This window comes from Lissotriton vulgaris, chromosome 7 (assembly GCF_964263255.1).
Source record: "Lissotriton vulgaris chromosome 7, aLisVul1.2, whole genome shotgun sequence".
Lineage (NCBI taxonomy): Eukaryota > Metazoa > Chordata > Amphibia > Caudata > Salamandridae > Lissotriton > Lissotriton vulgaris.
Genome location: NC_141695.1, coordinates 410,194,903 through 410,218,431, shown reverse-complemented (window position 1 = coordinate 410,218,431; position 23,529 = coordinate 410,194,903). Strand labels below are relative to the sequence as shown.

The window sequence follows — 23,529 nt, the reverse complement described above, 5'->3', positions numbered from 1 at the left end:
GCACCGAAGCGAGAATTATCGAGTCCGTGGACATTTGAGCTCAACACCCTGCCGCGTCAGGAATCGAACCCTGGTCCCGGGTCTGACCTCTGCTTCAGGGTCTGCCTGCTCTAACCAGTGAGCCACACGCTCTGTTTCCAGCCTGGGTCGGTGCATCTCTCGTTACACAACCTGAAATTCTAGAGCTCCCTCTAGAACACCATATTGATACCCAATGTAGCATGGACACCTGATCAACACAGCTGAGTGCAGCCCAGAACCCCTGAGCTCAAGCAATCCACAAGCCTCAGACTCCCAAGTAGCTAGGACAACAGGCACACGCCACCATGCCCGGCACAATGCCAATAGTTTTAACTTTCGCAAACGTGACATCTATAGCATTTGTAATGCAATATTTGTTGTATTTACATGACTTAGATGTATTAATATTACAATTAACAATGGCTTTTAATTTTTTAAATAATTAATACTTAAATAAAAGTCATTGTAATTTATAATGGCAATAGCTTAAACTTTTGTAAATAACTTTTGGGAAGATTATGTTCATTGAATTTTATTGTGATGAAAATCCAAGAACAGCAGTGAAATATTAACACCTTTCTGTAACATTTGTAATAAAGCTTGAAACATTGAGAGAACATATTAGAACCAGTTGTTGTTGAATGGTTGCACAGAGTGATGCTGTGGCGTTCAGAGGTGCTGAGTGATGCTGTGGCCTTCAGTGGTGCTGAGTGATGCTGTGGTGTTCGGTAGTGCTGAGTGATGCTGTGGCATTCAGTGGTGCTGTGGTGTTGAGTGGTGCTGTGGTATTGAGTGGTGCTGTGGTATTGAGTGGTGCTGTGGTGTTGAGTGGTGCTGTGGTGTTGAGTGGTGCTGAGTGATGCTGTAGCGTTGAGGGATGCTGTGGCATTGAGGGATGCTGTGGCATTGAGGTATGCTGTGTGCTGAGTGGTGCTGTGGCATTGAGGGGTGCTGTGGCGTTCAGTGGTGCTGAGTGATTCTGTGGCGCTGAGTGATGCTGTGGTGTTAAGTGGTGCTGTGGTGTTGAGTGGTGCTGGAGCATTGAGTGGTGCTGTGGCATTGAGTGGTGCTGTGGCGTTGAGGGGTGCTGTGGCATTGAGTGGTGCTGTGGCATGGAGAGGTGCTGTGGCATTGTGTGGTGCTGTGGCATTGAGTGGTGCTGTGGCGTTGAGTGGTGCTGTGACGATGAGTCGTGCTGTGGCGTTGAGTGGTGCTGTGGCATTGAGTGGTGCTGTGGCATTGAGTGGTGCTGTGGTGTTGAGAGGTGCTGTGGTGTTGAGAGGTGCTGTGGCATTGAGTGGTGCTGTGGCATTGAGTGGTGCTGTGGCGTTGAGTGGTGCTGTGACGTTGAGTGGTGCTGTGGCATTGAGTGGTGCTGTGGCATTGAGTGGTGCTGTGGCGTTGAGTGGTGCTGTGGCATTGAGTGGTGCTGTGGCATTGAGAGGTGCTGTGGCGTTGAGAGGTGCTGTGGCGTTGAGAGGTGCCATGGCGTTGAGTGGTGCTGTGGCATTGAGTGTTGCTGTGGCGTTGAGTGGTGCTGTGGAGTTGAGGGGTGCTGTGGCGTTCACTGGTGCTGAGTGATACTGTGGCGTTGAGTGGTGCTGTGGTGCTGAGTCATGCTGTGGCATTGAGTGGTGCTGTGGTGTTGAGTGATGCTGTGGCATTGAGTGGTGCTATGGTGTTGAGTGGTACTGTGGTGTTGAGTGGTGCTGTGGTGTTGAGTGATGCTGTTGCGTTGAGTAATGCTGTGGCGTTGAGTGGTGCTGTGGTGTTGAGTGGCACTGTGGTGTTGAGTGGTGCTGTGGCATTGAGTGGTGCTGTGGCATTGAGGGGGGTGCTGTGGCATTCAGTGGTGCTGATTGATTCTGTGGCGCTGAGTGATGCTGTGGCGTTGAGTGGTGCTGTGATGCAGAGTGGTGCTGTGGTGTTGAGTGGTGCTGAGTGATGAGTGATCACTGTCTGCATATGTGCTTTTAACGCAGGATGGCCCTACGCACGCCTTGGAACCTAGAAAGATATCCCTGGGTGTCCTCGGGAGTTAATTTATTTTCAAGGCACCGGTTGCCTAGTGAATAAATACCCCTTCGTACCATAAACGAAAACATCTGTGCCGCCCAGATGTGGGGCTGCAGGTTGTGTAAGCGAGTGAAAAGTGGAGCTGCAGATGTATCGGAGGGAAGTGCTGGTGTAGTGGCAATTGGCTCAGATTAGAGCGAGAAATGCAAAAAGCAGGACGTGAAAATCACTGTTTATCTCGTTTTATCTTGGGCCGCGTTCCCGTCCGCGAGCGCTTTGGTTTTCACACAGAAGCCGCAGTGAGCGCTTGTAATAGGCGGGTCAGTCAGCAGGGAGCGCTCGTCATAAAAGTGGCCGCACGTAGTGCGGGAACCGCTGAGAAAATGTGTTTATCATGAGGCGGTTGAATGTTTTTAACTCAAACTGAGAGGTTTCGCTACTGACCTTCTGCACAACCAGCCCCTCCTCTGCCTCCCGCCCTTCCACATCAGATGTCACTTCCAAGTTTAAAAAAAAGGAATGTAGAGGATTTTTTTGGGAGAGGGTCGCAGTTTTATATAGCTCGAACTCGACCCGAAGGTATGGAAGCGCTTTACATAAGCACCAGTTATCTTACACAGTCATTTTTGGTAGGCTTGGGAAGATAAGTGATTTGCCATTTTTCACAAGATGTTGAGCCAATCCCGAGACTCAAACCTGGTCCCACAGCTGCAATGTCCCTTATGCCACATCCAGTCACGCCACTATCTACAGCCCGTACATGACCTGAGGCATGAAAATCTCCGGCATGTAAGTCCTGCAACAAACGCCATTTAACCATATGCTAAAGTCTCTTCAAAAATCAAAAACATGTATTCCGTTGGGGAAGCATATCACAAACTCTGAGAAGCATTAATTAAAAAATGTACATTTTAAACATGAAGTTCGAAACACTCATGATCTCCGACTAGACGGTAATGACATTAGTGAACTAAGAAGTCAGTTGTTACGCAGACTATATGGCCTAGATTTTGTTTTCAGTTGGGATTTCAAATATAAACAGTATATGTTCATCATACAAATATCATCATACAAAAAAGATGAACAAAAAATCAAATGGTACATTTTAAGATGAAGCGAACAGGAAAAGGAGAGAACAAAGAACATTCAAATATAGCAATCACCCCTATAGGCAACACTTAAATTAAACCAAACTGCAAGGTTTTGAACAGCACACTTCCAGAATGCACGTCTTTTGAGGGGCTTTCGTTCAATAATGAAGAAAAACAAGTCGGATGGGAGTGTGGGGAGAAGGGGAGCACTCGCGAAGAAGGAGGGGCTGTTCTGCTGGAGACGGCTGTAGAGTAGACAGAGGGAGAAGGCTGCTGGAGGTGCCGTGAGTACTGGTGCCTGAAAGGGAAAGAGAACACGAAAAACAAGTCGAATGGGGATAGGGGCGGGGGAGAAGGGGAGTGAGCGAGTGGGAGGGAAGGGCTGGTGAAGCGTTGAGCTGCAAGATCCTGGTGGGGGGACGGGGGTGCCAGTGAGTGGGAGGGAGGAAAGGAGCATATGGGGATGGGGTGTGAGTGAGGGGGAGCAGAAGCCTTTGATGGTGGTGTGCGAGGCCAAGCGCGCGCCTGGGGAAGCTTCATGCTCCACTGCACAAAATGCATTGTAGGAAATCCGGCTGGTTCAAGAGACTTTGGTTCAGATGTAATAGGTTTCGAGTAATTAAAATTACTCAACCTTAAAAGGCATTGCGTCGCCAGTAAAAAGTAAATAGACTTGTGGTCTAATGGTTACCTAGGAGTGTTACAGAATACAATCTCTTTACCAGGGCTCAAGCCTGGGTACTACGTGGGTGGACGGCGTCCCCCCACTTATTTTATCGGGGGGACGCCAATCCCCCCTGCCAAATAGCTGGACTTCACTCTTTGGCCTCTTTCGGACGAGGAGCTCGGCACCTTTCGTGACGTCACTTCCAATCGTGACATCACTTTCGGTGACAGCGTCCCCCCCCACTTCTTTTTTTACGACTTGTGCCTTGCTCTTTATGCATTTCCACATGTAAGAAACACCACACAGTCCTGACTCAAAACATTTGCATGGGGGCACACAGCTCCAGCCCCTTTCGCGCTCCCGTCACCCTTCTGACATTGATCAACCTTGATCAACAACACCGTCTTCAGCGTGATACAGCGCAGAGACGATTTAAGGCATGGGCAAAGAGGGCTCTGATAGAGCCAACCCTGTTCTAAAAAGCCTTTCCCTGATGCCTGATGACCTTGAATAATTTTTGAACAGAGTGTTTTAAATACCATTTTCCTGAGAGTCTATTACAGAAATTTTGCAGAGAAATGTGTTTAGGTTTTATGTTACATCCATAAAAAAAGTTTCTTTCATATCAAAACAGGAATTCTCATTTGGAAAATGGGAGGGTGTCAAAGGGATTATTTGCAGTAATATTAATGAGCTGCTGCTGTGTTACAATATTGATACTATACTTGATTATTAGATGTGAGCACATTTAGAATTTGGATGAGTGCACAGGCTCACTCAGTGACCTCACCAAAGAGGGAATGAAGAGCTGAAATTGGATTATAAATTAAAAGTTGTTCGAACAGGGTCCCCTAAAATACGTTTAGCCCAGGGCCCCCAAAATCCTTAAGATGTCCCTGGACACAGGTAAGTGGGGGTGATTTAGGTGAGCTGGGGAGGACTTGAGATGTTTGTGTTCAGAGGCCATTCACTGCTCAGCAGTGACTGACTGGTGAACACAAAAGAAGCCCCTACTGCCTGATTTTATTCGCTTGCACCAGCAAGGGTGCCGAATGTCTCTTCGACCAGGGCGCTATCATTGCTCTGAGTCCAATCTTTCAGAGTTTAACCTCTAAACAAGAAAACATGAATCACAGTAACAATATACAACAATACAGGTTTGCCCCAGCATGTAATAAACTACACCCACTCTGCCAGTGGCCTGGAAGACAAGAATAAACGTCAGAAGAACCAAATAGGCTCCTCCCTATATGAAGGATGCCATCCACCAGGTGCACACGCCTGTGTGACATCCCATGCGGGACTAACCGACATTTGCATTCACTCGCTGTTGATATTCCCGAAGGGAGCTCCCACTAAGGAGGAAACTTGTTAACTGGCAGTACTTTAAGTGGGCAGAGTCTTAGACTCAGTGGTAGTTTAGAACGGACATTGCATCAGTTCCCTATTTGGTCCTATATCCATGTCCTTAGCTTTACTGCGAAGAATAGTGACGAAATCTGAACAATGAATGCAATAAATGTTCAGATAATCCATGTCAGTGTTTCGTTCCGTTTTTGTTTCACATTTTTTACTGAATCTTGCACTCCATTAGAGGGTTAGGTATTGCCAGCATGTCTTTGTTCCTTCAGCATATTACTCTTGTATATTGCATGCTTTGAAATGAGTCGCCTTCAGGTGTATATTTTGGCCACAATGAAGAGTCGAGGCTGAAGGTAGTGCGAGTTTCGTGCAGTGACTGTTAGTGGGTCAAAAAGATGTTCAGAAAATATGGTCATCCAATCTTTAACATCTCTCCAGAATGCACACAGACAACCATTGACAAAGTCAATAGTCCTGGCTGGGTTGGAGGGTACCTCAAATGCTGTGTTATATCTTAATGTAGTAACAGAAAGCTCAGAGAGACACCGAAATATGGGTCGTGTGGCACACTATGGGAATCACAAACCTAGTTTACATGGTTAAGACACGCCTCTAACTGCATGGGCCACGCCACTTTTAGAGACCCCTTACTATTTTCATCTCACTTAAAGCCCTGGAAACTGAGCAGCAGTGCCAACCACAGACTTCAGAAGCCTATTTTGCTTCACAGCCTCCTTCCATTTATGCATCTGTTCCTCTGATGTCAATTGGTTAGTAGCGGTCAGGGCGTGGTAACTGGGGGTGTGCCATTTTACGAGGTTGAAGGATTAAGATGTCCCCATTTAACATAACTTGAACATGAAGTTGAGAAGAATGGATGGCATGGCAGGTCTGCATGAGAGATGGTACGCCACAGAAGTAACAGAACATTCTTTATTCCATTATCATGGATTATATATTCCCTATACATATCAGTATGACTTTCAATAAGCTTGCATCAATAGCAAGCAAAGACATACACAGTGTTGCACAAAGGATTGAGGGCCTGATATAGAGTTCGCCGCATGGGTTACTCCGTGACAAACGTTACTAATATCCTGTCCGCTGTATTACAAGTGCATTATATCCAAAGGCACTTACAATATTACGAACATTTTTGATGGTGTAACATGTCAAAAGACATACCATTGATGGACGGAATGCAGAACAAATCAAAACATTCACCCCCAGTCAAGAGATCTGGGTTAAATACATAATTCTTTTGCTCACAATGCCACCCCAGTTTAGACCTGGCCATATACAAATCAGTCTTGACCCTGCTTCTCATGGGAACAGCCCAGCCCGAACTGCTAAGGCAGGTGCTCATTGGACCAGAAACAGGCCTCCTGGGACCAGTTTCTGGGTATCACCCCTCATCAGTCAGGCTAGGTTGAATACAGTGGCACAGAGAGCAAGGGACCCACGTCTGGGTCGTGTGTGCTGCAAAGGCCTGCAGTACCCCGGATAGCTGCCAAGTAACTCTTTGTCAAGTGTAGCACCTTCAGCAAGTCCTGGCTTTTAACCAGAATCACTTTGGTTGATGAGATTTTCGACCCCAGTGTCGAATGTTGAGAAGCAAAAGACCAGGTCCCAGAAAGCTTGGCTGAAGGTGTCACGTATATGATAGTGCCACTTGACAGCTATTGCAGGTGTAACCTGTCGGCCAAACTCTAAATGCGGCCCTAAATCTTTAGAACGCCCACAGAAACCCAAACACAAGAATGGCTAGAGGCAAGAGCGAAGATACAGCCATTTCAGCAGAGAGATCGTAGCCCCTCTGGAGGTAGCAGATAAACTTGTTAGAACAGAGGCTGAAGTCAATGCTGGAGAGAGGGCACCTGGTGAGAGCTTGTGTGTAAAGCAAGAGCCACACATATAGCACATTTGTCATGAGGAAGCCATAATTAGGTGGACCAAAGTCCTATGTAGGCTTGAGGGCTGAGTCCATAAAAGAGCACCTGGGAAAGCAATTTCCCTGGTGATCTAGGTGAGCTGGGAGAGGGCTGGTGGGATAGAGACTATAAAGGACGGTTTGTAAAGCCCATGGTCTCTCCTACTTACTCTGTCACTTTACCTAGCTGCCCGATGTTATTTGCAGCAGGCACAGGGGCTTTAGGAGAGAGAGAAGGAGGGATGGTAAGGTAGGGAAATTGCGTGTGGAGACAAACGGAGAGGTGCTGGTTTGAAAAAATTTTCAGGGCTGCCTTCGGATCCCCAGTGCATCTATGAATATGGAAGACGTGTCAAATAATAAAGCTGATACCATGACATTAGTTTTGCTTAGTAGAAATCATGAGATCCACATCATAGGCAAAGGAACAAAGGATGGAAATCTGGATTTGAAACATTCTGCAAGGTCAGTGTACAAAAGAAAGGTATCAGACTTGGAAGCACGGAAGAGGAAACTCGCTCTTATTTTTGTAATTTTTTTATTATTTCTGCACCTTAAAGATGCATCGCAGCCAAGTGATACAGATAAACATCTCGCTCTTTAGCCCCATCAGTCTGATCTGCAATACCCTGCAGCAGCTTTTTGACTGGAGGCCCTTGATGAGCCACCAAAGTGTGTCAGCAGTGGAATCTACGTTATGACTATAAAAAGAAACCCTGCCTTTTCCTCTTCAGGTAAGCAACATGTGCCCTGCAAACCTGCCACAAGGCTGTGACAATCCTGCTCACATACATCACAAACATTAAACACAAACACTCCATACACATCCACATCCAACTACTAAGCTCTCACAATGCCATGTCCTTGCTTATGCTCATTGACTTTCCCTCTGCAATCGACCACACGACGGACAGGGAAACAACCCGACCACCCTCAATATCACATAAAGACGATGAACTTCCACAACCTTCTCAAATTTTTACTGAATTGATCACAGCCTTCAGCCATAAATCAAACAGATTTCACTCCTTCATTTACAAAAACACTTCGATCTGCAAGGACATGATGAGCTTCAAAACTCTTTGCCTACACCTCTCACTTACATCTTAGTACTCACTTTCAAACGTTCAAACTTTATACTGGTCCATAGACTTTATAGATGGATTATCTGATTCTGCTGCCTACACAACTATCGCTATCATCAGCAACATATTCCTAACCGCTTACAGCCCTTCCACCATTCCATCGAAATGCAGCTCCTCGTCATAGCTGACTCCCTCCTCACTGATCCGCCAATATGCCCTACCCTCCTCGGGTCAGGCTACTATATTATAGCTTTTCACATTTCAATCAACACCCTAAGTCGCATTGGAGAATACAAGGTAACTAAGCTCTGCACGATTCCTTATTTAAAAATGTGCCTTAAGAACTACTCCAACAGTACTTCCTCAACACTCTCAAGTCAACCAGATATAACACTATTCTTAAAGAACTCGACATTTCTTTATAGCCCGCCTTGGAGCAACATATCTATTCTCAAAAGTTAAGCAATCAAACCAAAAGCTTCAACAACCTGGTACTCACAGGAGTTCAGTAACATCTAAAGAAAAAAACAAAGTCTAGATTGAAAGGCTCAATGCAATTTTCACACAGACCTCAATGCCTTTAAACACATTAGCCAAACCCAAACCATACATACCTCAAGCGAAGGTCACCTTCTACTCCGCTTTAAAGTGGCCTGTCACTGCCTCAGCACCTTCTCTCCTCCTTCGATCCTATAATCACTGAACAAATCAATAGCCATTGATATATACTTCATGCAAATGAATTACTTGATGAGGCACAACTTTTATAACAAACAATCGAGCTGACAACCCAACACTCACAAATATATCTAAATGCATTGCATTTAATCCAATGTCTCTAGATAGTCTCTCCTTCCTCTTTAAAATCCTCCTATTCTGAGGATACCATCACCCTCTCTTTCATCAAGTATTTTTTTTTCTTGAAGCCATCAACTAATTTTCCAGCATTTTCAAATCCTTCCTAACATCAAGGAGAACCCACTCCTCTCTCAAAACAGACCAGATTTTTGGACTCCTATAAAAAAACAAAACCTCAAACCTCCACCAAAGTACCTTCTTTGCCATGCGCGAAAAAATTTACTAACAACAAAATCAATATAAATTGATGCATAATGACCAGCAACAACAACCAGTAAACAGGGATCTGACCATTCGTATCATAGAGAAATTCACCATCCAAGTTGTCAATGTCACTCCTCACATCACAGACAAAGGATAATTCCTACCTAGTGGTCCTATTAGAACATCAAAAGACAACACTTTTAAGCACTGGCCTGGGAAGTGGGAGTTGGCATGAATTGCACATGAATGAATTGCACATATGCCTTGACACGTTCCTCTGCACACTTGATGTACATAGCCTTGTACAGGACACTGAATATCTAACGTGGACGATTTCTGATCACAAACTCGTCCTTCTCCAGCTGCGATGGAAGCTTTCTAGACCCTACATCCCTACGTGAAGATTGAAGCCTGAATCATTTGAAGACCCAGTGTACCAAGATGTAATTGGGGGAAACATACACCAGTATCCCCCACTCCCCCAGATGGAATGGGATGCCTTCAAGGCGGTGATTTGGGGGGAAGTGTATAGCTGAATCAGTGAAAGTTAGAAGCACACTGATGAGGGATGTTCTAGCAACATTGCACAAATTGCAGGACGTTGAAAAGAATATGCCAGGGCGACCAGAGCTGCAGTGCACCTTGCTAGATACGTAGAAGAGATTGGCAGCTCAGGTTCAGAGACTCAGTTGTTTTGATTATAGAAATAATTACATGGTGCGGACGCCTGCAAGTGTGTGAGAACAGGGTGCCTTTTAGCCTGGTTTGCTAAACCAGCAAAGAGGAGCTTGATGAGAGTGAAAATTAATACTGAAGAGGGGATTAGATTGTATAAGCAAGGGGAGATAAATCAGTACTTCAGCTGTTATTTTAAGGCCTTGTACACCAGTTTAATCATGCGCACTGAGAAGGCAATAAGTGACTTCTTAGAGACATTACCTATCATAAATATTACAAATGACATGGTTTAGGTACTGGGTGGGGAAATAACTCTGCAGGAGGTCAGGGCAGCGATAAAGGATATGGCCCATAGCAAGACTCCAGGGACGGATGGGCTCCCTGTTGAGTTCTACACTGCATATAGTGAGAAACTGGCTCCCAAACTGGTGGAACTGTACATAGTGGTGTGGCATATGAGCTGTCTGCCGAATTTCACACGTAGGTTGCTGGTGATACTGGTGCTGAAACTGGAAAGGCCGACCCATAACTACAAAGCATACTGCCCATTGTCGATGCTTAATATCGACTATAAAATCCTTAGTAGGATTTTGGCCACTAGACTCCTTCCTCTTATACCTCGATTGGTACACCCTGATCAAGCAGGATTTATACCCGGCCGTAATACGGCACAGAATATTAGGTGACTCCTGGCTCTGATGGAGGCTGATACCTATGATCATAAGGAGGCAGTGATGATAGAAGTTGATATTGAAAAAGCTTTCGATAGTTTGGAATGAAGCGATTGCAGTTGGGTCAAGGCTTTCTGGCATGGACAAAGCTGCTGTACACAGACCCCACAACCAGGGTATGCACAGGCCAAACTATGTTATAGAGTTATAGGGTGGGGCGAGGAACGAGGCAGGGGTGCCCTCTCTGGACCTTGCTTTTAGCACTAGCCATGGCCGTTTGGCCAGTCATGCAAGAACCGGGAATAGATATCAAGGCATATGGGTTGGCACCCACCCTCACCGAATTACATTATATGCAGCCAATCTGTTGATATTCCTTAGAAATACATCGATGGGACTAAGAGGTGCTAGAGACTTGCCTGAGTAATTTGGTTCTTTATGTGGTCCGAAAGTCAACTGGCAAAAATCAAAGCTATTTCCAATGGAAGCTGGACGTAACCCCCTTAAAGGATTGAACATGCTCCTGTGGGAACTGCGTTGCCTGTCATACTTAGAAATCAAGAAATACTGTTGTCAGTCTGATATTCTAGATGGGAATATAGTACAAGCCATTAGAGCAGTGAGGTCAAGTACTGACTTTTGGAAAACATTACCTCTATCAGTAGACGGGAGAGTACCATTTGTTATATTATTTCACTGTGCTGCCAGTGTCAATATCTAGAACAACGTTCCGGGAGTTGGATTCCCTGATTGTTGCATTTATCCGGGGGGCTGGACATAGGAGGTTGGCACGGTCCAAATTACAGCACCCAATGGTGGGTGGGGGGGGGGTTCTAGCTGTGCCTGAGTTCGAAACATATTATTGTTGAGCTGCAGTGGTTCAGCCAATGGGTGCCGGGCAGACAAAGTCCAAAGCAAGTGATGGGTCCAACTGTCCCAGAGTTACGTAGACTATTAGGTGTGCTGCTGAAAATAGGATGCACTTCACATAGTGACATTCATGAATTCCACGTAATGCGTAAATGTTGGTATAGGTGTTAACAAAAGACAGGTACAAGAGTTCCATATTTCACAGACATACCCATAACCATGCTGAAAACGTGACCTCATGGGGCACCTTAAAAGCTGAGGGATTGGTCTGTAGCTTGGGCAATAAAAATGGGGGATTTATTTCGAGAGGGAGAGCTACTCCCATTTGATGATTTCCATACAGAGTTTGACTTACCACAGGACCACTTCCTTCTTCATGGGGCAGTAACAACAGCCATCTGCAAACATTGGAGATCGACCGGTTGGAACCACATTTTCAAAAAGCCTGTGAGTAATTTTCAACATCATTGCACACTGTTAAAGGCGTCATGTGCCTTTATAGAGCAATATGGGAAGATATGCTTCAACCCCTTCAGGCCTTGAGAATCTGTTCGGAGGAGGATTTAGGAATTCCCATACCGGATGGAGACTGGAGGACAATTTTATAGAGAATACCAAAGTTATCAAGAAATGCATTATTTAAGCGAATCTATTTTTTGTCGTACCTAGAGCATATTTGAGTCCATGGCGCATTAATTAATATTTGTATCTGACCAGGGCATCCTGTAAGAGATGTGGGGAGGTGGGAGTTGAACTGATGCACATGATGTGGACTTGGCCTTCACTAACTACTTACTCGGAGGAGATAACAAGAGTGGTAGCCGATGTCATATCGAGGGAGATTAAATACTCTCCTGGACATTATCTCCTGCACTGGTTCCCACACACTTCTAGGACTAAGGTCACTAGTAGATTCCAAGACTTGGCTTACATATTGGCGAAGAGGTAAATCACTAGACACTGGAAGACTCGTGGGGGTCTCTGAAGTATAACTTGGCGAATGGAGCTTGAAAAATGGGCTGGATATGAGGGGGAGTGTTAAAACTGGGGGTCTCTAGTTGGCAGAGGTAGGTACCACTGTCTAAATAGGGACCCTTGCTTCTAATTAGGGTAAGAGGGATACACTCTTTAGATAACCCCTGCTCACCCCCTTGGTAGCTTGGCATGAGCAGTCAGGCTTATCAAAGGCAATGTGCAAAGTATTTGTACCAACACTCACAGTTACACAGTGAAAACACCACAAACTGACTCCACAACAGTTTAGAAAAATAAAGGTATTTCATCTAAACTACACAAGACCAAAATGAAAAAAAATCCAACATACGCAGTTCAAGAAGATGGTTTCAAATAAGTTCTTAAGGTTGTGTTAAAATAATCCACAGTTGCGTCACGTTTTAGCCAACAGTACCTTTAGATGCGACAAAAGTTCCAAGTAAAAGCTGTACCGTTGAAAAGCAACCGATGCGTCACTCCTGAGACCCTGGGGAGTCAATGCGACAACCCCGCTGGACGTAGCGAGCGTGTTGCGGGACTTCGGTCTGTATGGGGAGGGATGCGATACTTTGCGTGGATTCCGGTGCACAGGTTTCAGTGGGAGTTACTCGCAAAAGGTTTGATGCAACGATCTATGGGATGGGGAAGATCTCGTGTGCTGCGACGATGCACGGCACAGCGTCGATCTTCTCCTCTCGCGGCCCCTCGATGCGATGGCTCTGCGACGACTCTCGCAGCGAAGTAATGCGGTCCGCAAGCAAGAGGTGCGACGATCTCACCCAGTGACGACAGGCTCTGCGCCGATACTCGAAGCGATGGTAATCTTCCCGCACCAGACTGGTGCATCCCGCAAGCGAAGGATGCAACGACTCTGGCAGCCGTAACAGGCGCTGCGACGATCTCGGCATTCACGGCAGCGGGAATTAACTCGCACTGACGGGGATGCGCTCCACAAGCGAGCGATGCATTAAACTTTGCAGAAAGTTCTTAAAATCTTGGTTTTTAGCTTCCCGCACTCTGGGAAAGATATAACAATCTCAGTAGAGTTCAGGGAAGCTGGGGGTGAAGTGCTTTTGTTCCTGGGACTTCTTAACAGGGAGCCAGCTCTTCTCAGGCCCTTGGAGGTTCATTCAAGCAAGGGGACACAGCACAAAGCAAAGTCCTTCCCCTCTCCTTGGCAGCAAAGCAACAGCAGGTCAGTCCGGCAGAGCAACAGCAGGACAGTCTTCCTTCTTCAGTTTCAGCTTACTCCTTTGCAGAGGTTCCTTCTTGATTCCAGGATGATCTAATTTTCTGTAGTCAGGGGTCCTAGATTTATACTCCTAAAAGTCTTTGTTCCCTTTGTGCAGGTGGGCTCTGAGCCCGGTCTGAACCAGTTCTGGGTGTTCCCTGAGCAATTTGTTTTCCTGGCCTCTCCTTTCCTTTCAGAGAGAGGGGCAGGGTCATCAGCTGCCCAGCAGGAGGTGGAGCTAGCATTGTGGAAGGCAGGAACAGCCCTATTCAGGTACAGGTGCTATCCCCTCCCACCACTCAAGATGCAGATGCCGTCATTCAGCCTCGGGCTGACTCGTCCAATCTCCTGGGGGCACACGAGCCCCTGTCACTCACAAACCAGGCAGTCAATTCACAAATAGGCCAAGGCACACAGAAAGGTCAGACAAGAGAACAGCAACTTTCTAAAAGTGCTGTTCTCAAACACAGGATTTAAAAACCACCTTTCCTAAAAGATGTGTTATTAAATTCTGAGTTCAGGGATACCAGACTTTTATGTCCTGCCTTGCTCCTATGCGAAGATATGCTGGTAGCCACTGTAGCCAGCATTCCCCATGATAGCCTATGGGCAAGGTAGCCCTACAATAGTGAAAAACGAAAATGGCTGTCATTCACTACCAGAGCATGTCACCTGCACTAGTACATGCTCTGCCTTTCACCTACTCTGAACCCTGCCAAAGGGTGTACCTTGGGCCTTCCATAGGGGTGACTAATGTTAACATAAAGGGAAGGGTTAGGCCAGGTCAGTGGGAACACTGGCCAGGAGGGCATGGCAGTTCACAGACTGCACACAGGCACTGTGTCAATTAGTAACTCTAGTGAAAGACATTTTTCACTAGGGCAATTTGTAATATTTGACATAGCCCCCTGGAAACTGTGGTATGCTTTGGTTATTACTAATAAGATATGACGATATTTGGTAAAAAGTAAGGAGAAAGTAGATTGACTATGGTGAAGCTCAGATCAAAAAATATATTTATCTTTAGTTCTTTCCCTAGTTCGTATGAGCAAGTGAAGAGTGCTGCCACAGAGATGATATGGGGTGTTTTTCTTTTGTAGTGATCCTCCAGCTAGGCACATTCAAGCATTGATTAATAAATATGGGTAAGGATGGAAGCATGAGTACCAAAGTTTAATAACTGCAGATGAAATTTTATAGACAGAATTGTAAGGATACTTTATAGCAATGGGCTTGGAACAATGATAGAATTGCTTTGCTCATGTTAGCAAACAAATGTTTTTATTTCGGTTGAGGTTCACAACATTAGGTATTGAGTGGCATAGGCTAGGACTGTCATGGTGAACTTGTGAATGGCAAACACAACAAGATGATGGACGGAGTGCTGAAACTTTCCAACCACTCACACCTCAGTCAAGATATCTGGGTTGAATCCATTGTTCTTTTGCTCACCATGCCACCACAGTTTGGAACCAGCCATATGCAAATTATTCTTGACCCTGCTTCTCACAGGTACACACCAGTCCTGAACTGTCAGGCCAAGTCCTCCCTGGACCGGAAACATGCATCCTGGGACCGGTTTCGGGGATCACCCCTCATCAGCCAAGCTATCTTGAATCCAGGACCTCCTACTGTGCTATTTGCATACACTAAATTGCTCAGGTTTGTTTCTGTACGGATTTCTACCAGTTTAGCATGACATAGCTAGCGGATTCCACCTGAATTAAATAATTACTCTTGTGATATAACCAATATGTAAAACATTTTTTCTATCTTTTTTTATCAAGCAACAAAAAAACAAACATAAATAGTTGCCCATAAAAAATAAAGTCTATTGGGCGGTCTGCTTTATACAAGGATTATTCCACAGAGTGTACAGAAGGGAGCACCTGACAGATCACCCACTAAACTTCCAACATCTAGTCAAATCCTTAACAGACATCATACCACAAATGATTAATCCCCTATTGGTGTTGTGAACCCACTTTACTTCCTTTGTCCTGGCCATTATTTATATAAGAGGGCATCTCCTGCCAATCGCTAGTTTATTATTCATTCTCACCCTGGACATTCAGATCTTTTCTGACAATAGCCATGTAAGCATGCCACGTCCCATATGGGTGTCTAGCTAAGGCTATGCGCCTCCCTGCAGGCTGTAGGTATAGTCATTACACAATCAGTATAGTTAATATTCTTCTCCATTCCATATCAGAGACCCTTGAATACCATATCCAACATGCTGTGTATTGTCATGTTCTGCTTTGGATGGCGCCTGCACAAAAAGTTCTGTACTAAGAGAGCTGGGCTCCCCTCAGCAAGTGGGTCAGGGCTTCCATCCTGTTGGGTTCGGGTATTTTCCCCTTGGAACACATGCCATGGTACTCAAACAGCCCCTTTCAGATGCATATAGACTAGAAACTGCACAGCCCACTCAACATACCATTTATGAGACTCTTCAAATGACAGGAAAGTGTATCAAACAGATCCATAACTGTCTGGTAAATTCTCCGTATCCAGATCCAACCCAAAATCCCCATAGTTCAACCTCCTTCAGGAAGGGGATTTGCTTAAGTACTCTCTTAATCACCCATTCGGCGAATCTGAACCTCAGCGTAACCAGATAGGTAGGCCCGAGTTAAGTCCAGCCACAAACATGCAGAAATATCTCCGATGTCTGCCCCTAGATGCAAATTTAGGCTTTGTCCACTGGGGGAGTAAATAAAACACTTGTTCAAGAAGTGGAGCTGGGATGCCAGATAATAAGATTCACAGTTCAGGAGTGCTCAAGCACCCGAGTTCGAGCAAACTTCTAGATGCTCAGTTTAAATCTAGGGCAAGAAGACATGACTGATACTGAGGTCTTGGATCTGTCCTACCAAAAACTGTACCAATCACGTGGTACTCCATTATGACTAAAAGGTTTGAAAATGTTTGTTTGCTTCTATATGAATATCCTGGAGTGGCTGGCTTCTTTAGTACAGATCATGAAACGGATTTGGCTCTTCGATCAAGTCCGTACTTGTTGGAGCTACCGCAGAAGCCGTTGTGTTTATTTTTCACACGTGGTGGAAACAAATTTTCTTGTCAACATAGCTGAGCTAGGTTGAGTCATGACATCACCCGGTTACCAACATGAAAGGAAATATTCTGCTTCCTAGCCTGACTGAAGAGAGAGGTGAAGGTCTTTCTAGGCTTAGGGAACCTGTAAAAACAAATAGTGGCAAAGCCGATGGGTCTAGCTTTTGGCTTTGCCAATGTGTTTTAGCCTTGATGTACAACAGCATGGCTGCTGTTCAGCAGGGCTAAAAGTTAGTGATGTACAAGAGAGTGGCATGGACTGGTGTGTCGTAGAGTGAATTGTCGTAGAGTGGAGTAGAGTATTGTAGAGTGTAGTAGAGTGGCATAGAGGGGAGTAGAGTGTCATAGATTGGAGTGTCAAGAGTGGAGTGACGCAGAGTGGAGTGGTAATGCAGTGGTGTAGAGTGGTGTATAGTATCATAGAATGGATTAGAGTGGAGTGTCATAGAGTGGAGTGGCGTATAGTAGAGTGTCTGTTTGTGTCTATGGAGTGGCTGGCTTCTTAAGAATAGCTCATGAAAAAGGTTTGATTCTGCGAACAAGTTCATACTTGCTGGAGCTACCGCAGAAGCCACTCTATTTATTTTTCACACGTGGCAGAAACTACTTTTCTTGTCAACATAGCTAAGCGAGGTTTGAGTCATGACATCACCTAGTTACCAACCTGAAAGGAGATGTTCTGCTTGCTGGATGGTTTGAAAAGAGAGACAGAGAGAGAGTGAGAGAGAAAGAGAGAATGTGAGGGAAAGAGAGAGAAAGAGAGAGAGAGATCTCTGGGCTTGGAGATCCTGAGAAAAGAAAAAGTGTCAAAGCCAGTAGGTCTCGCTATTGGCTTTGCCAATGTGTTTTAGCCATGTTTTACACCAGCGTGGCTGCTGTTCAGCATGGCTAAAAGCTAGTGGCGTAGAAGCGAGTGACATGCAATGGAGTGTTATAGAGTGGAGTGGCGTAGAGTGGAGTAGAATGTCATAGAGTGGCGTGGCATAGAGTGGAGTTGAGTAGAATAGAGAGGAGTGTCAAGAGTAGAGTGACACTGTGGAGTGGTGTAGAGAAGAGTAGGGCATCATAGACTGGATTAGAGTAGGGGGGAGTAGAGTAGAGTGTTGTAGAGTAGAGTAGCTTAGAGTAGAGTAGAGTATAGTGGAGTAGAGTGTCATAAAGTGGGGTATCATAGAGTGGGGTGGTGTAAAATGGAGTAAAGTGGAGTGATGTACAGTGGAGTGGCACAGAGTGGTGTAGAGTGTCAGCATGGAGTGGAGTGTCGTAGAATGAAGTATCATGCATTTGAGTACTGCAGAGTGAAGTAGAGTGGAGTAGAATGTTGTAGAGTAGAATAGAGTGACTTAGAGTGGAATAAAGTGATGTGGAGTGGAGCGGAGTGGTGTGGCTTATAGTAGAGTATAGTGTTGTTGAGTGGGGTATCGTAGAGTTGCGTGGTGAAGAGTGTCACAGAGTGGAGTGGAGTGTCATAAGGTGAAGTAGAGTGGAGTAGAGTGTTGCAGAGTGGTGTACAGTGGAGAGGTGTAGAATGGAGTAGAATGACATGGAGTGACGTAGATTAGAGTAAAGTGATGGGGAGTGGACTGGAGTGGAGTGGTGTAGAGTGTTGTAGAGTGGGGTATCGTAGAGAGGAGTGGCATAGAATGTTGCAGAGTGGAGTAGCGTAGATTGAAGTGGCATAAAGTATGATAGAGTGGAGTAAAGTGTCGTCGAGTGGAGTAGAGTATTAGAGCGGAGTAGAGTGTCACAGAGTGGTGTACAGAGGAGAGATGTAGAATGGAGTAAAGTAGTATGGAGTGACGTAGAGCAGCATAGAGTGGAGTGTCGTAGAGTGGAGAATCACAGGGTGGAGTGGTATAGAGTGTAGTGGCGCAGAGTAGAGTAGAGTAGAGTGTCAGTGAGCGGAGTGGCGTACAGTGGAGTGATGTAGAGTGGAGTGGAGTGGCATTTAGTGGAGTGGTGTAGAGTGGAATAGCATTTAATGGAGTAAAGTGATGTGGAGTGGCATAGCATGTCATAGACTGGAGTGGAGTAGAGTGGAGTAGCCTAGATTGGCATGGAGTGACATACAGTGATGTAGAGTGGCTTATAGTAGAGTGGCATAGGGTGGAGTGTCACATTAATACTCTCACCTTATAGCAAGAGGAAGACAAGTAAACACCATCCTCAATTGGAAGGTAGAGTCTAATATTTGACTGCAGCAAATGTGGTAAGATAAAAACCAAAAGTAAAGGCCTGTTGATTGCTCATTCACTTCTAAACTTCACATGGTTATTTTGAGGATGCTTCAGCATTCCCCACTTCCCTACTTCCAGCGCCTATGTCATATGCTTAAAATCAAGGAGAAGTATTGGTTATGTTACGCTGTTAGTAAAGAGAACTGACCAAAAAAAACAAGCTTGTATACAGAATACTGTTCCTTGCAGGCATGCAAGATTGATGAACTGGTACTGGCCAAGATAAGTAGAATTAGTCTAGCAGAACAAAAGGAGGCAGTAAATCACTTACAAGATATACAGCACATTGCCTGCTTCTTGAACTAGCTATTAAAGTAGACAAATGAAAACATGACTCTTGTGGAGTGGCTCTAGAAAAGAAATAAAGAGTTCTCAGAAAGCGAGCACTCGTGAAATAATGCAAGAGAGGTAGTAAACAGGCTATAATCCACATGAGGAACAAAGACATTCTGGACAGCCTGAAACAAATAAAGCCAGCAAATGGAAAACAAGCACATGTGAGTTGCAGGATATCGATGTTTCATTTGATATACAGCAGGATGGAGACTTGACAACCTGCCCAGGGGACAAGTAGAGTGGGATGTTGTTTCCTGGTTTCATGCAGGGCCGGACTGGCTACCGGGCGTTTTGGGCATCCTGCCAAGCTGGGGGCTGATTTTGTTGATGTGGACCTGCATGTGCTGAACGAAATTCATTGTGCTTTGTTTATTTCGAAGCAGACGCAGGTCTCCATCAATGAAATTAGCCCCCACCGCAGTGACATCAGCCCCCAGCTCCGCAGCATGCCAAAATGCCCTATAGCCAGTCCGGCCCTGATTTCATGGGTGGCGTGGGGCTTCCAGGCAGCAGGGAACTGGGGCATCCCAGCATTGACCTTCCATGCTCATTTATGGGCACAAAATGGAGGTGAGTCATAGTAAGGCAAACCACCACTGCTAAGGCCCAATAGCCCTCTTTGTCCTGTCCCCCCAACCCTAGACAGGGTCTAAAAGGAACTTCTAACAAGGAAATAAATCAGTGCCTAATTTGTAAAAAAAAATATATATATGCTCCGCTTCAAGTCTACAACTGTGTGGTGTTTGGTGCTGAATGCACAAAGCGGTACCCCCTCACCCAAGACAGCGTTCCTGGTATTGGGGAGAGAGCAGCAGCATGCTGCTGATTTGGACGGCGACAGGCGATGTTTTGCTACCATGGTCCCTTTGGCAGAGGATGAGCGGATTCACAGGCTGGCAATAGCTGGGGCATCACTGAATGCATGGACCGATCACTGTATTTGAGTTCGCGGTGTGGGGATGCTGACATGCATTAACTACGTGTGGGACCCTTACTGACTGCGGGAATTCAGGTACCAGCATGCTTTGCGCCTACTGCTCACAGAGATTAAATAACTTTGTCTGTGATTGGATGCCCAAGCACCAATGAGAACACCAAGAACAGTATGTAAAGTCCCTGCATACAACAACTTTTTCCTAAAACACAATGCTGGCAATGATTAAGGCATACGCCGAAACGCGTCTGCCAGGTGTTTTAAGTCTTTATGTGTCAGGATGGTGGCAAATAAAACTTTACCCGACCTGTCCAAATGCATGTGTCGGACCCGTTTCTTGGCAGAGAGGCAGGATAAGTGGTGGATATATATATATATCTGCCTCTGCTTACAAACACTCATGCACACAGACAGCACACAGACTGTGACAGGTAGTATGCTACTTCATGCGCGGTGCTTGCGATTCGCTTCTTGGCACATCTTCCACTGATACAAATGTACATGTTTCTGCTGTACACGGTACATGCACAAACGCTGCACATACTCTTTCACTGTACCTTCTAAGACCACTGCTTGGTTCCTTCAGGTTTTGCAAGTGTGCCACAGGCTTTTGGTGGCCTTAAACTTGCGTGCACGCAAGCGTGCACGTGAGCAGCCGCCATCTGTCTGCCTTTGTTTTGCTCGTGCAAACTCCCTCCCCCTCCCTCATCACAGAGCGCGTCCTTTCACTGGTTTAACCCTGTAGATCCAAACAGCATATGTTGTCCATCTCTGTTTACATTCAGCACAAGATAGGCTGTCTCTGTTTACAAGCCACTTGGTAGACGGCCTGTGCTTACAAGCAATACATGCACGATCTGTGCTTACAAAAGCACTGTTGACCCTGCTTACGAACTGTGCCCGTAGTCTGCCTCTACTTACAAACACACATGCACACAGACAGCACACAGACTGTGACAGATAGTATGCTACTTCACGCAGGGGTGCTTGCGATTCGCTTCTTGGCGCACCTTTCACTGATACAAATGTACATGTCCCTGCTGTACACGGTACATGCACAAACGCTGCGCATACTCTTTCACTGTACCTTCTAAGATCACTGCTTGGTTCCTGCAAGTGTTTGCAGGTCTAGTTTTCAGGTTTTCCATTCCTTTTATTTCCTTTGTTGTCAATTCCAGGGCCCTGTCAGCAACCTCGCCTTTGGGCCATCGCCTCATTGGTAAGCAGCCCTGGCCAACCACCATCCCATCCCACAACACAACACCCAGTGAAGATTTCCACTCTTAGATCCCAGCACAGGCCATGAGCCAGTCAGACCTACACTGCAAGAGGCCACATCAAGAACAAGGACAAGGGACATCGTGCATGGTGGAAGCTGCAAGGCAGCCATTTTCTGGATGCTCAGATGCCGTCCTGGGAGTCCGATCCTGCAGATCTAATCCAGCGGTAATGCAGAAAGATCTGGGATGGGCTTACTTTTGAGGCCTTTCCACAGCTGAATTACTGCGCTGAAGTTCCTGGGTTGTGTCAGTGGGGAGGACCGTGGCACAGCTCCTGCAATAAACGATCCTGCTGTGTAGCCTTATCTGGAGTCATCCCCTCACTCTTGACCTTCACAAATAGTGGGTTTCTGCTACTGGCCTCCTCATTCCACAGGGCGGCAATACCACACATCTGAACTCTCCAGCAGGTGACCGCTTCGATAGCTTGCATCCGCACTTCGGGCTTAACATTCTCCTTGATACCACTGGGCTTTGTCAGTTGCCCGATGGAGCTACATGGCTTAGCTATAGGGGAGATGGACCGTGGATTCCCCCCTTGGTTGTCACCTACCCAGTCGGTCTTTAGACAGACTTCCTCTTGTCTCTCCTTGTTGTCTTTTCTCTCTTTCCTCCCTTTCCCACATCCCCCGCCCCTCCAATGCTTTTCTCTCTCCTTTCTCTCCTGTCCTAATGTATTGCCTATTATTTTTGATGTATTGTGTAACTGTTGATCGTGTCTGATACATTGTTGATCCTCATGTATAGTGCTCTGATACCTTTGGGTCTAGCCAACCTCACTTTCCCTCCTCCCCTCCCCCCCACTACTTACTCGCTCCTCTCTCTCCTCCCCTAATGTATTGCTGACTGTTTGATATAATGTTTTCTTGTTTGATCTTTTACTATATATTGTTGAACCACATTGTTGCACTTCCTTTCGTCTCTCCTGCAGTCTCCTACCGCATCCGCCCTCCACTTATGTCTCTCCTTCCCTCCTCTCTTAATGTATTGAGACTGAACTATTTTGTCTGACGTCCGATGGAGCTACTTAGTTTAGCTATAGGGGAGATGGGCCGTGGATTCCCTGGATTCCCTCCTTGGTCGTCACCTACCCAGTCGGTCTTTAGACAGACTTCTTTTCGTCTCTCCTCATTGTCTTGTCCCTAGCTCCTATCCCCTCTCCCCCGAATTCTCTCCCCTTGCCTGCTACTCTGCCTAGCTCCCAGTCCTTCGTGCCCTTTGACTGAGCACTCCTTCTCCCCTTGTTTGGGAAAGATCCAATATTTATACTCTGGAGTCTCAGCGTACCCTCTGGGAGAGTCCACTGTGCCAAGGGAGCCACTCACAGCTGAGGTATGGTATGGCACCCCTTGCCAAAGCACTCCCTCTCCCCTTTCTGGGGAAGGATCCAGTATGTAGGCCTTGGAGTCTCAGAGACCTCTCTGAGAGAGTCCACTACGCAAAGGGAGCCTCTCGCAACAGAGATAGGGAAGTGATACCACTTCCCCTGGGATCACAGCTTACTGGACTTTGGACGTTTGCCTTGACTCGTCTACCGGTTTGTGTACCACTCACCCTTCCCCTCCTCTTCCCATGCTGTGTCTCTCACCCTAACCTCCTCTTTCCCGCCTTTATTATCTGTCTACTTACCCTGCTCCACCCCCTCCCCTGAATCTCTCACCTTGCCTGCTTCTCCCCTTACATATTTGTGCTTATTGTTTATCTCGACCTTACCAGTAACTATGTGGCCATGCTCTAAGAACTATGTAACCTTTGTTATGATGTAACCTGTAACTATGATCTGATGTACATGTAAAGTGCTCTGATACCGCCGGGTCTAGCCAGCGCTATTTAAAACTCTTGAAAATAAAATAAAAAAATAAAATAAAAAAAATGTAATGGCAGCCAGGCCTGTTCTGCAGTTCATAGCCTACGGCCCATTGGAAAAATGCCAGACTCGCAGAGCAGCAGTGAGGCCGACATGCAGGCCCTGACTGGCCGTTGAGGG

General features: G+C 46.0%; 1 protein-coding gene and 1 non-coding gene across 6 annotated transcripts in view; both read right to left on the bottom strand.

Moving 5' to 3' along the window:
• Positions 1–23,529, bottom strand: part of SACK1E (scaffolding CK1 anchoring protein E) — a 395,123-nt gene that overhangs the window by 171,537 nt on the left and 200,057 nt on the right. The gene's annotated exons all lie outside the window — the stretch shown is intronic.
• Positions 50–335, bottom strand: LOC147701755 (signal recognition particle RNA). The gene has a single exon (XR_015298632.1).